Raw genomic sequence first — 14,615 nt, forward strand, 5'->3', positions numbered from 1 at the left:
GAGTTTTCAAAGATATATCAATAGAGAGTAATTCTGAGAGTGGGAGGTAGACAGGTTCTTCCAATCTGGAAATTTTTCAAGCATGGCCCACCCAGAATCAGCCAAGCTAAGTGAAAATTCCAATGAATAACACGTTTTCCTATCCTTATGAAAGCTGTTTACTTTTTTAAGTACAGACAATATAGATCTTTGAGAAGCAGGAACCCTTAGGGGATGTGAGGGAAGGAAAGTGGGTCTTGAATCTCAAGCAGTTTTAAATTTATTCTCCCTTGTGGGCAGGGCATTATAGGTAGTACTATAAATTATAGTACAGCTGGATGGTATAGTAAATACAGTATATGGCTTGGTATTGGGAAAACCTGAGTTCAATTCCAACCTCCAATGCTTAGTAGCTGATGATCTTGGATAAGATACTTAACCTCTATTTGCCTCAGTTGCCTTATCTGTAAAATAGGAATAAGAATAGTGCCCATCTTCTAAGGTTGTTGTGAGGGTCAAATGAGATAATCTCAGTAGAGTGTTTATCACCGTGCTTAGCCCCTAATAGGTACTTTATAAATGCTATCAATGATAAGGAGGAGGAAGAAGAAAAGGAAGAGGAGGATGGCAGAATCCTGTTGGAGAAGAAAAGAGATATGAGTTGAACATGATTTAGGTGTGAATTCTTCCTGTTTTTTAATCTGGTATCTTATATTCAATATTTTGTGAGTCTGAGTGTTTGCTTGGGAGCTAAGGGTTTCTTTTATTTCATTTTAAAAATAGAGATGTCAGGCAAAATCTTGTATTTCTAGAGAAATCCTGGATTAAGTCAAATGAGTCAAATGTTCATGTTCCTACGGGAAATCTTTGTGTGTTAGCCCTGGGAACATCACTCATTGATGCTGTCAGAGAAAATGTCTCCATTCATGAAATCACACATTTTGTTTAAAAAATTAAAGCATTAGAATTAGCGGCTTCTACTTGAACTCCTCAAAAATCCATGATTTCACCAGCATGAAGACTCTTTTAAATTGGAGATCTTAACTCCTTCATCTCTTCCTAAAACTTCATGACTTCTTGTAGTTAAAAAAAAAAAATCCTTAAACTCATGGTCAACTTTCTGTTGATGAGCTTCAGTGATGGCCCGTATTCAACAGCTATATAGTCTGTCAGAGGATTGCTACTTGTAATTAAAATTAGGCAGGGGCTGCCAAAGATTGTGATGTCAGAGATTATGCTCCAAGCCAGGGTCTTGTCTGCAACCCCATTTGGAGTTTCTTGCAAAGATATAGGAATGACATTTGATTTCCTTTTTCAGCTTATTTTACAGATGAGGAAATTGAGGGAAATAGAGTTAAGTGACTTGCCTAGGGTCACACAGCTTGTAAATATCTGAGGCTAGATTTGAAGTCAGGAAGATGAGTTTTCTGATTCCAATTTTGGTACTTTATCCATTGCATCAGAGAAAGTAAAAGAGCTGCTTTCCTTGAAGAAGAATATGGAGACAAAAAAGGGATAGACAAAAAGCTTGTAGATAATAAGATTTCGGGTGCAAAGAAAGCTTCAGAGCAGAAGAAATCAAAAGAAAATAAGCTCGATGAAAAGAATCCTCTAGTAGCAAAGAAATATGTGGAAAAGAAGCCCACAGCCCCTCCTCCCAAATAAACTCTTTGGGAGAAGAAACCTGCTATACAAAAAAAGAAAAAACAACTGCATTTTTCTGCAACTGAGAAGTGGGCTATATAAATTCAGCATATCAGTTTATCCATTGTGCTTCAATCTATTATGTCAATATTGTGAATATCTATAGGATACACATTCAAAGTGACTTTGGGGGGAAAAAAACTTGGAAAAAAGGAGTATTTTGGCATTTAAAAATTTTTGTGGAATGGTTAGTAGAAAGATAGACATTGAAAAATGAGGAAAACTTCATAAAAGAAGTTTGGTTGCTGGATAAATAACCTATAAAGTCATCAGATGTATTAATGAGTACTATTACCAGTGTAATTAGTATCCAAGTATTAAAATAATCAATCCTGACTGTTGCTACAGACCTTGTGACAAATGACAAGAACATTATTGATTTCATCTGCAGGGTTCTCATAATTCTTTCTCTCAAAAGAAGGAAACTGTGTGAGTGGCTGTACTAGAAACATAAACACAGCCCTGTAAAGTTCAGATTTATGTAAACATCAAGACCTTTGAAGACTTGATATATTTGAGGAATCTTACATTTGGGGGAAATAAAAGGAATTATTATAAATATGGATTTCACAGAACTAGAAATTGGAGGCTATTCTGTTCCAAACCTCAAATCCCAATCCTTGAGCAGTTTTCCTTTGGAAAACTTTTGCTGAGGTATCTCCTGATAAGCAATTCACAGAGAATTTTCACCTGTGAGTATCACTGTAAGACTGCTTAGAAAAAACAAACAACATAATTTTTCATCGTTTTTTTTTTTTTTTGATGTAAGCGGAACAGTGACTCTAAGAAATTCTCATAGTCTATTTTGTTCTAAGATCTAATGATAGATTTCACATTGAAGTTTATTTAAGAGCAGGACAATATTAATAGCAAAATTAAAATTGGGAAATAAAAATAGATGGCTGATTCTAGTCCAGAATAAACCTAGATCATTCCCCCCTGCCCTTTATTCTGTCCAAGAATTATTCAAAGATATGAAAACATCATCCCACAATCATATAAAATAATCAGAATTTACCACTAAATGGTAGCAACTACAGAAATGGTTAATTAATAATGTTTATTGGGTAATCCCCTCATTATAGACCCCTATGAAATGAGACTAGAGAAAGAGAAGACAGTTTTTGTCTAGAAATTTCTATATTCTAGGTATGAGAGAAAAGACATATTAAAAAAAAAACCTTTCTGAATTTAGTAAAAACCTCTATTTTTAAAAAAGTATATTTTTATAATGTCAGATAGAATTGATATCTTGATTGGTTTTGCTTCCTGCTTTTTTTCCCCCTCTAAATCTGTTACAAAGATGATTTATTTATATGTTCAGAGAAGGGATACATTTAGAAATAGAGATGATGTAAAAACAAAAGATATCAACAAAATTAAGACAAACATAAAAATGTAGACTTATCTTGTTTTTTAAATAGAAAAAGGATGTGGTTCAACCATATACACTTCTTTATTAAGAAGATATTGTATTAGAAGTGTGATTGCAATGCATAACTTTTGACTACACACAGAAACTTCACTATTAGGAACAGGAATACTGTAACAAGTATAGAAAGGTGTTCTAGAAAAATCAATAATGGCATTATGGTACAAAATATAATTAAATAAAAACTAAAATAACATCAAGTGTCTTAGGTAACAAAAAATGTGTGTCAAGGAATATTGGCGCAGCAAAGGGGAGACATCATAGAATCACAGGTTTAGAATTAGGAGAGGAGCCAAGAAGTCATTATGTCCAAACCCTCTCATTTTACAGCTGAGAAAACTGAAGTACATAGAGACAAAAGACAAATTCTTTGTTGTAAGGGATATTTCTCTGGGAGGGATGAGGGGAAAGGGACTAGGGACAAATGATGGTGGTATTAAAAGAAAAAAAATGTCAATAGAAATCCAGCTAAAAATTATTTTTTTTAAATCAAGATAGAGATTGAAAAAGAAAAATGGAGAAAATAGAACTAAAGTGAAAGTGAACTAAAATGAAGCGATTTGCCCATAGTAACAAAGCTAGTAAGTGTCTAATGGCAAAATTTAAACTCGAAGTCCTTTTGATTTCAAATTAAATTTTCTATCTATTATATTATACCATGCTGGACACAAAGATGATCATAATGATTTGAAAGTCAAAGAAAATAATTGCAGGAGAAGGTAAGGAGTGAAAGGCGTGTTAATAAAAAACTTACAGGAAACCCAGCAGTGTTACTACTGGGCTTATATCCCAAAGAGATCTTAAAGAAGGGAAAGGAACCCACATGTGCAAAAATGTTTGTGGCAGCCCTCTTTGTAGTGTCTAGAAACTGAAAACTGAATGGAAGCCCATCAATTGGAGAATGGCTGAATAAATTATGGTATATTAATGTTATGGAATGTTATTGTTCTGTAAGAAATGACCAGCAGGATGATTTCGGAAAGGCCTGGAAAGACTTACATGAACTGATGCTAAGTGAAATGAGGAGACCTAGGAGATTATTATGCATGGCAACAAGAAGACTATATGACAGTCAAATCTGATGGATGTGACTCTTTTCAACAATGAGATGATTCAAACCAATTTTAATCGTTCAGTAATGAAGAGTCATCTACACCTAGAGAGAGTAATGTGGGAAATGAGTGTGGACCACAACATAGCATTTTCACTCTTTCTGTTATCGTTTGCTTGAATTTTTGTTTTCCTTCTCAGGTTTTTTTTTTCTTTCTAGATACAATTTTTATTGTGCAGCAAGATAACTGTATAAATATGTGTATATATATATTGGTTTTAACATCTATTTTTAATATATTTAACATATATTAGACTACCTGCCATCTAGGGGAGGGGGTGGGAGGAAGGAGGGGAAAAGTTGGAACAGAAGGTTTTGCAAGGGTCAATGTTGAAAAATTATCCATGCATATGTTTTGTAAATAAAAAGCTGTAATAATAATAATGAAGCTTAGATGCAGCATGGAATAATGGATACAGAGTTAAGACTGAAGTCTGGAAGACCTGACACGTTCATACTGCTGCTGATACATACCAGTTGAGTGACTGTAGACAAGTCACTAGAATAATTCTTTAAGACTATCCTTTGATGAAAAACAGCTAGGTAGTACAAGGCTTGGAGGCAAGAAAACATCTTCCTAAGTTCAAATTTGAAGTCAAACACTTACTAGCTGTGTGACCCTGGACATGTCACTTAACCCTATTACACGATTTCTCCTCTGTAAAATGACCTGGGGAGGGAAATGGCAAGCTACTCCACTATTTTTGCCAAGAAATCCCCAAATGGGGTCATAAAGAGACAGATGGGACTGAAATAACTGAATGACAAATACATTGAAGAACAATTGCCAATTTGAATTAATAGTTTCCTTACATATAGCCCCCTATACTAATAAAAGAAAAAATGTAAAAGTAGACTCAATGGCTAAAAATAGAAAATAGAAAATATTTAACTTAGCAGTGTATGGTTCTCTGAGAGGAGTCAAGAAAAAGGATACAGGGGAAATGCTAAAAGAAAAGATGTCAATTAAAAAATTTAAAACCCAAAGTAGGTGCTGGAGACAGTAAACCCAGAGAATATAGTTAATCGATTTGCCTAGAAAAGATTCTGTGCCATGTGAGATTCCTCATTCAGCATCAGATAAATCTGTCTAGTAGAGATGTCATGCTTTGGGAAGAGTAAGCCCAGATAAGACACTTAGTTTTTTGAGAAATTGTATATGTGCGGAAACACCCTATTTTAGTTCTGGAGAAACTTGTCATATCCTATAAAGGATGGCTTCCTAAACTTTTTCCATTTGCAACCCCTTTTAGCCTGAGAAATGTTTATGTGAACCTGGATATATAGGCATATAAAATACATATATAAATCAAACATTTATTGTAACAAATCATAATTGTCTACTTGTATGACTCTCTACATTGTTATATCCCATAGGGGATAGGACTCATAGCATAAGAGAACTTCATAAGAATGTTGAGCACCTGCTTTTCCAGAATTTAGAATTGTCTTAGCCACACATGTTCTCTTCTTATATATCTTACTACCACTTTATTTTGTGTCTAGTCTTCTTATGCTGTGTTTCTTTGTGGGAATCTGTGCCTCAGGTTTTAGAGAAAATTCTTGGTACCACTGTTCTTCCCATGCTATTTGAATGTCTTTTCTAAGAGCTTTTTGAGTCTACTGGCTGATTGTTAATGGAAATACAAGGGTAGGGGTTTATGTTGCTTCTAGACAAGTGGGAATTTTAAGTAACTTTGATGAGGTCCTGGCTCACTGGGTAGAGTTGGAAGAGAAAGCCTGAAGTACTGATGAGATTACTACATAAGGCTAGCAGGGCAGGGCACTGATGGGGATCAGTTCAACTTTATAGTCCCATGTTCTGTGAAAGTCATTAGTTGCTCCATCTAGCTGTGGCCATTCAGAAATCCAAGTTATGTCACACCCCTGAGGTTAAATTTCCTTTATAAATCTACCTATGGCCCATGCCATCTTTGTTGAATCCTTTTTGGGGATGCCCTTTTGGAGCCTGCCAGTCAATGGAGTACTGTTGAGGTTCAAAAGGAGACCCCAAAAGATTGAGGCTGCAGACTGGTATTGCAAGGTATCTCAAAAGAATTTGCAGACTTGAACCCATCTCCAAGTCAAGGGTCAAAGTTTATGGTAATTGTAACATCAATTGAAATGGGTTAAATCCCAAAAGGATTTAGCAAAGAACCCAGAGCAAGAAGACACATTTATAGGAAAAGACAGAGGGATCTGGTTCTTCATGTCACTAATACGCTAATTTTTTGATCCAGAGATAGAACTGAGGAGTGGTCTGGTATGCACCTCTATTTGTCTGAGAAATCCTGTTATCAGTGACCAACAGATTGTTATCTGGCAGTCTGAAAAGTTTCTAGAACTACATCATAGTATTCCTAAAGCCAGGAAACTTTAGGATCATTGACCAACAAATTGTGAGAACAATAGCACTCCTAAAGTCTGTGGGGCCTCAGCATTACTGCTATATTTCTCCTAGAAGCTGCATTCCCATCACTCCTACCTCATGGCATATTCTTTTAATGGATTTTTCCTAATTCCTTTCCTTGGTAATCCTATTGCTCTCTTAAATCTATTTCACATTTACCATTTTTGGTGTCCATTATATTTCTTCAGTTTATTTGTAACCTCTTCTCATAAATAAACCTACTTTTTGGCAAAGAGAATGGCCATTTTGTGAATTCTGCATGACTAAACCCCACCATTTGATAACTAAATATCAGTTTCATCATTTGGTGCTAAACCTCATATACATCAACTTTGTTGATAAAAAAAATAGAATTTTTTAAATAAACAATCTGGCTGAAGGTTACAAAAGATACAAAAATAACCCAAAGACAGGAAAAAAGGGATGTGTTCATAAACTTTCATAACAGCATTATTTTGTGAATGAACAAGGATATGATTAAATAAATTATATTATATTAATATATCATCAGCGTTAACAAGGCATAAAAGATAGAAAGCTGGCTCCTGAATCAGAGTGGAGGTCCCTTATGGAGTTGCTAAAGGAGACACAAAGGAGAGACTGTAGACAAAGACAAACTTTCCTTACTTGCTCAGGGTCAGTCCTGTTTACCTTCAATTAGGTAGACACAAATAGAAACTGAATTGAGGCATTTTTGGGTATGTTTTAGGCCAGGAATGTTTGCCATTCCACTTTACGTGATTTATGAAAATTTAAAAAAAGCAGACAGATCTTATTTAACCATTTTCTTATTTTTGAATAGCCATATTTTTAATAAAGAAGCTGTTCCCAGGGAATTTGTTAATTTATTTATTACTGTACTTATGAAGCCATAGTAACAAATACAAATTAAATATTTCAAATGTATCAGTTCTTAAGGACAAACAGCTGTCAGACAACAGGAAAAAATAAAAACAAAAACAAAAACAAACCCACAATAAATTTCTAAATTAGCTTATCTACATAGTGAACAAACTTTATTATCTCTACCTTGTATATTTATACCTCTTTTGAAAGAAAGGAAACAGAAAGATTTTCCTGGTTAATTTCCTACCCCATGTCTTTTTTTCCTCTGGATGAAATTGGAATCTCTTTTAAATTCCTCAAGATTTTAAGAATCTCAGTCTGGGGGAGTACAATTTATCTTTGGGAAAGCAGACAGGGAGGTTAACTCTCCTGTAAGGGAGCCAAGTACTAGAAAGCCCTGGCTGGCTGCATATACATAATAAAGGCAGGAATGTGGCTGGACTGAGGGAAGATAAAGACTTTACTCTCTGGGAGAAGTTTTATTTCACTCCCTCTCAGTAGGGATCTCCTTCTGCCCCCATCTTTTCCAACACTTTTATTAGGGTGAGAAGAATCATAGAACCATAAATGTAGAGCTAGAAAGTACCTTAGACCTCATCTAGTTTTATTCACTTCACTTTGCAGATGAAGACATTGAGACCAGAGATGTAAAGTTACTTATCCAATATCACAAGTCGTAAATAATAGAGCCAGAATTTGAACTCAGGCCTTTTCACTACAAATTTCCATGAAGCAAGAATTTAGGAATACAGACCTTGATAGCTCAGGAAATTTGTTGGGAAGGTAGCCTTTGAAGTGGATGCTGGTTAGGTGTAGTCTGGCCAACAGAAACTAACAGGGAAGACTCAAAGAATGACCATCTTAAATGAGAAAAATAATCTCCAATGGAGAGATAAATTCCAGAAAGTTTAGTTAAAAAATAGAATTAGTTTGAGCCTGAGGGCATTAGTAGCTGGAAGTTAATGCTCTGTATCTAGAGAGTTCCAGTTGGAGATTGATGATCTCATCAGCTCCCCTTATCCCTCTGCCAATAATTCTCATGTATTTTTTAAACCCTATCTTTTCTCCTGAATCTGCTTATTAGACATCTGGAAATAGATGTTTTATTGTTGTTTAGTTATTTTTCAATCATATCTGACTCTTCTTGACCCCCATTTGGGGTTTTCTTGTCAGAGACACTGGAGTAATTTGCCATTTTGCAGATTGGGAAATTTAGGCTAAAAGAGTTATTTGAATTGCCCAGCATCACACAGCTAATGCGGTGAATGGAATCCAGCATAAAATCATATCCCTGCATAGCAATCCCAGGGAGGAACAAGCTGGCCTTGTGGTGTTATTTTGTACAGAGAGAGTTATTCTGTACTGAAACCCAGTGTTACTTTACACAATCTGGAGATTAAACTATAAGCTATCAACACCTAAGACCATCTTGTATAAACAGGAAAGCCATAAGCACCAACTGATTTACTAATTGACACAGTTAGCATAGTTATGTTGAGGTTGGGAAGGGGACCCCAAAAGTTTGGGGTCACAGACTGGTGTCATGAGGTTTCTCAAAAGAATTTGCAGGCTTGAACTCATTTCCATTTGTTCAAGGAGCAAAGTTTATTGGACTTGTAACATCAATTGAAGTGGGCAAAACTCCAGAAGAGATTAGCCAGGAACTGAGAAAGGAGATAGATTTATAGGACAGAGTTGGACCAGAGCTTCATGTTACTTATTTGCTAATTTTATGGCTTTCAGATAGTTTGAGGGGTGGTCTTATTCACTATTGTCTCAGAAACTTGGTTATCACAGACCAACAGATTATCTGTCTGTCAGTCAATAATGTTTGTAGAGTTATTCTAAGGCCAAAAAATTTTAGAATTATTGACAGGTTGTTAGAACAATAGCACTCCAAGGTTGGGGAACCTCAAAATCATTGCTGTCTCCCCTAGAAGCTATATTACATCAGTTAGATAATTGATTCTTTCCCATAAAAGGTCCCAACTTTCCCTTTGCTAATTGTGAGTTCATTAGTTTTATGGAGTTATAATAAAGTTTTGCCCCAAAAACCTGGTTCGAGCTTTATCATGAATTGTTAAACCTCATCATAGCAAGTGTCTGAGGCTCAGATTTGAATTTAGAAAGATGACTCTTCCTGACTCCAGTCCCAACTGTCTATCCATTGTGCCACTTAGACAACTCAAAACCTACATATCCAAAACTGAACTTGGTTATTTTTCACCTTCCAGCTTTCCCTTCTTCCTAACTTCCCCATTATTCTCCATTGTACCACCATTCTCTTAGTCACCTCCAACATCCCAACTTAGTTACTCTCCTTACTCCTTATTCTCTCTCAGATCCTAATATCTAATCAATTGCCAGATCTGTCCAGATTCTTGTTTCTAGCTTCAAACAGTCCCTTTCTCTGCTTTGACAATGGCACTTTCTTAGTGCAGTCCTATCCCTTCATGCCCCAGCTGTTGCAATAGCTTTCTGGTTAGTCTCTTTGTCTCATCTTTCTCACTTTAGTTCATTCTTTATTCATCTGATAAAGTGATTTTCCTAAAGTGCAGTTCTGGCCGTGTCATACCCCATGGCATCCTCCTCACTTCCTCAAAAAATTCCAGTAGTTCTCACTTAACTCTAGGATCAAGTAGAAAATTTTCTGGTTTTTAAAGTTTATTATCACCTGGTCTCTTTCTATCTTTCCAGTCTTCTTATACTTTATTCTCTTTTATATATGCTGTGATCAAATGGCACTGACCTTGCTGCTTTTCAAATGGAATACTCCATCTATCATTTTAGCTTTTTTTAAATGGGATACTCCATCTACCATTTTTGCTGGTTATCACCAAACCAGGAATACTCTCCCTCCTCATTTCTGTCTCTGATTCTCCAGTTTTCTTTAACTTTTAGCTAAAATCCTGTCTTCTACAAGATGTCTTTCCTAAATCCCTTTTATTCCAGCGTCTCTCTACCCCTTCCCACCTCCATCATTTCCAATTTTTCTTGTAGATAATTGTACATAGTTGTTTGCATGTTGTTTCTCTCATTAGACTGACTGTGAGCTCCTTGACAGAAGAAATTATTTTTTATTTTTCTTTGTGATCCTAGCTTTTAACCCAGTACCTGGCAATTTGATAAGTGTTTCTTGATTTGACTTCTAGGAAATACTCTGAAAAGAACATGTAGACCATTCCCTGATCAAAAAAGGAAGATTTCTTCTTTTTCTCCCTGGTAAGAAGGTCTTTTCTAGTCCTTGGCTGAATGTATTAAGAGTTGCTCTTTGATAAAGAAGATATTTAAAAAGCCTCTGGTCATTGAATTAAAAGAACATGATGAATACTCTTATTCTTCTGAAGAGGCACGTATTAACACACCTACCAAGGACTCTAGCTGAAGCTAGAAACAAGGAAAGGGTCTGTAGTCACATGCTCAGTTGATCCAAGAGCAACCAGAGAATCAGCTTACAGAAAAGAAAATGTGTCTTGTATCTACAAACAATTAACACAGTTATTAAAATAAATTTTCATTTTGGCTTTGCCTTCATTAATGCAGCAAAATTTCCCCATCTATGCCCATTTCTCCCATCGTTGAGGTTGGGAAGAGACCCCAAAAGGTTGGGGGCCACAGACCAGTGCTGTGAGTTGTCTCAAAAGAATTTGCTGACTTGAACCCATATACAAATCAAGGGGCAAAGTTTATTATAATTGTAATGCCAATTGAAGTGGGCTAAAGTCTAGAAAATTTAGCAAAGAAACAGAAGGAGACACATTTATCTAGTTCTCCTAGTTATTGATATGCTGATTTTATGGCCTAGGGATAGAACTGAGGAGTGGTCTCTGTAATTTGGTTACAGACATAATGTAAGACTATTCCAAGGCCAGAAGACTTGGAATCATTGACAGACAGATTGTTAGAACAATAGTCTTGGGATCAGGAATATATTTTCCCTAAAGTCTAAGGGAAGAAAAATTATTATATTCCTAGGCCAAAGGATTTTTATAATCACTGACAGAACAATAGCATTCTTAGATTAGAGGGCCTCATGATCCTAGATTGGAAAGCCAGAAGATTTAGAATCACTGACATTATTAGAACAGAAACCCCCTAAGGTCATGGGACCTTAAAATTATTGCTATCTTCCTTAGAAGCTATATTACATCATCACTGTTGTGAGAACGAACCCCAAATGTATGGGGGAGATATTTGATTGCTTCTTTTCATACTATGTCATTTCACTAAATGCCTTTACTTAAAATTCTAGCTGATTAAAAAACAATACACTCATTAGAGGAGGTTCATAAGTTATGGTTTTGAGTAAATGTAGATATACAAAATATTTTAAACTTGGTCTGCAAGATACTGCCTTCTCTGGGGGATGTATTTTATGAGTTGGGTGCCTCTGATACACTTAGAAAACACAATTAATCAAATTGTTCCTCTCCTGAACATTTTGATTAGCTGAGTTTTTATTCTGCCCCACAAATTTGATTTGGAGAGCTTGGATACCCATTAGTTATAATGTGTATATCTTTTGCTTCTGTACTAACTGATGATTAGGTTTTGTAAAAAGTTTTTTATGAAGACATTTTAAAAGGTTTTACTGAAAAGGGAGCTTAACTTTTTTTGATTGGTTTGGCTCTATTTAGGGAATTTGGCTATTTAGACCAGGAAATGTAGATATTGTAATTTAGATTATACTGAAGGATATCATCAAATCATTAGTATATGTTTTACACTAGAAGCTCTACTATAATAAGTGGAAAAATTTTCAGGAATTACCTGGCCCACTTATATAACAGAATGTCTTTTGAAAATGATAATAACTTCTCTAACAGCTCAATTTTTTATGCCTTTACACAAAAATTTACCTTAATGGTGAAAGATTATCATTCATTTTCTCTGTTACTGGTTTTTTTTTTTTCTGTTTGTTTTTTTCTCTCCGTATCTTTCTGTCTCTTTTCTCTTTTTTTCTCTCTTCTTATATTTAAAATATGAATATAAAATAAGTATATGGATTTACAATGTATATCACTTATACATTCAGTCCCATTGTTTTACAATCATACCCTTCTTACACCATAATGCTTTCACAATTGTGATATTGGGAAACAAGCTTAACATGCTTCTTGGGTTGTATCAGGCTTTTTCTGCATAGAGTTATGTTTCCACAGTATTTCATTGTGATATAGCTAAATAAGGGAAATTATAAAGAACTATATAATAGACGTCTAGTATATTTTGAAAAAAATGAAAATGACAAAATAAGGCAGACAAGCTTCTATTGATTTTGAGTAAGTCTTATAATTGATATTATAAATAGTTTACAGAAATGTCTGATCAGAAAAGCCAGTAATTATATAGCGTTATGTAGCTAATTAATGTTTCATATCATGATTGCTTTGTCAGCATATTCTGAATTATGTCAGCCTTAGGCTACACTTGTAAATGTGCTTATATTAAACTGTACTTTTTTTCCATTTCAAACTGAAAAGGATAATTCTCACTGTACCACCAATGTAGTTTCTATCAAAATACCACATATGATCAAGTTTTAGTACTTGTTGCTAGGTTTTTTTTGTTGCTCAGTTGTTTAGTAGAATTCTACTCTTCCTGAACCCAAAGACCATATATAGCACACCCAACTCTTCTTCCTCCACTATCTCCCAAATTTGGTCCAAATTCATGGTTGTTAGATTAGAGCCAAACTAAGATTAAACCACACATATTATCTTTTTATTCCACAGTGAAAGCAGAAAAGAGAACTAATGTAGCTGAAATTATTTACAGGATTCTTAGGAGGCAAACCAAATGGCTAGCAAACTCCTGCCTTTTTACTCCTCCAACAATTTGGTGGCAGGATATCAGCTGCTTATAGAACAGAGTTGGAAATAGCAAGAGCCTGATATGCATATAAGTAACTATAAGGAACTGATTCAGAATTAGAAAATAAAGAGCCATTCCTTAATATTAAAATGATCAAATGATAGGAAAAGCAGTTTTCAGAGAAAGAAATCCAATCCATCAACAACCATACAGGAAAAAAAAAAATGCTCTAGAACACTATTAGAGAAATGCAAATTAAAGCAACTTTGAGCATCCACCTTTCACTCAGAAGACTGGTAAAAGGGGCTGTGGCAAACAGATACACTAATGCAGTGCTGATAGAATAGTGAATTGACCTAGGTATCCTGAAAAGTAATTTGGAACTATGCCCCCAAAGTTACTAAAATATGCATACCCTTTAACTCAGTTATACCACTACTGAGCCTACATCCCAAGAAATTAGAAAGAGTTTAAATCTTAATGCACAAAAATATTCATCAACAGTCCTGTTTTTATGATAGTCAAAATTCAGAAACTAAGTGACCATTCTGATAGGGTATGGGGATACAGACGTGCTGAACTCCCTAAAATACATCGAGGTTTCAGAACTCTTCCTATATAGTCTACCAAATATTGGAGAGCAGAGGTTGGACTCCAAAAGTATATTAGGGTCTTAGGTTGGTGTTGTGAGGTGTCTCAAAAAAATTTAGTAGGTTTAGACCATCTCCAAATCAAAAGACAAAGATTTTATTATTCTGCTGACAATGGACTAGTTTCCATATTGGATCTTTTGAGATTAAAATGGGAAAAGGCATCATAACGGGGAAAAACCATTAAGGTATGGCAGGTTCCTAAAGAACTAGCTATAACAAGGGGAAAGATGCAAGGCAGCTAAAGTTGCTGCCATAAGGTGGACAGTTCCTAATGAACCTGCCATTGTGATTTTAGCACTAAAAAGAGTTGGAGGGTGGGGAGGGATTACTGCCCAGCTAACCCTAAAAGGATTTAGCATTTTTAAAGAATTATGAGGGATTGGGGGGATTTATAGGAGAGAAATAATCTTGACATAACTTGGACTTCTGATTGGATGCAGAAACGGTGGGGTATCAATTCCAGGAATTCCTTAGGAATTCAACCTGGGGCCACTGTAATAAGAGTCTGCTTTGGGATAATAAAGGGCCTAATTAAGTTCAAAAGGTCCAATTAAGGGCAAGTGCCTTAGGGAGTACTTGAACAGCAAAATTCAGGCTCCTCACTAGGCACTTTCTCTGGACTTTCTCTGTTTCACTCCTGTCACTCTCAGGTACCAAGGACTTGAG

This window comes from Sarcophilus harrisii, chromosome 1 (assembly GCF_902635505.1).
Source record: "Sarcophilus harrisii chromosome 1, mSarHar1.11, whole genome shotgun sequence".
Classification (NCBI taxonomy): domain Eukaryota; kingdom Metazoa; phylum Chordata; class Mammalia; order Dasyuromorphia; family Dasyuridae; genus Sarcophilus; species Sarcophilus harrisii.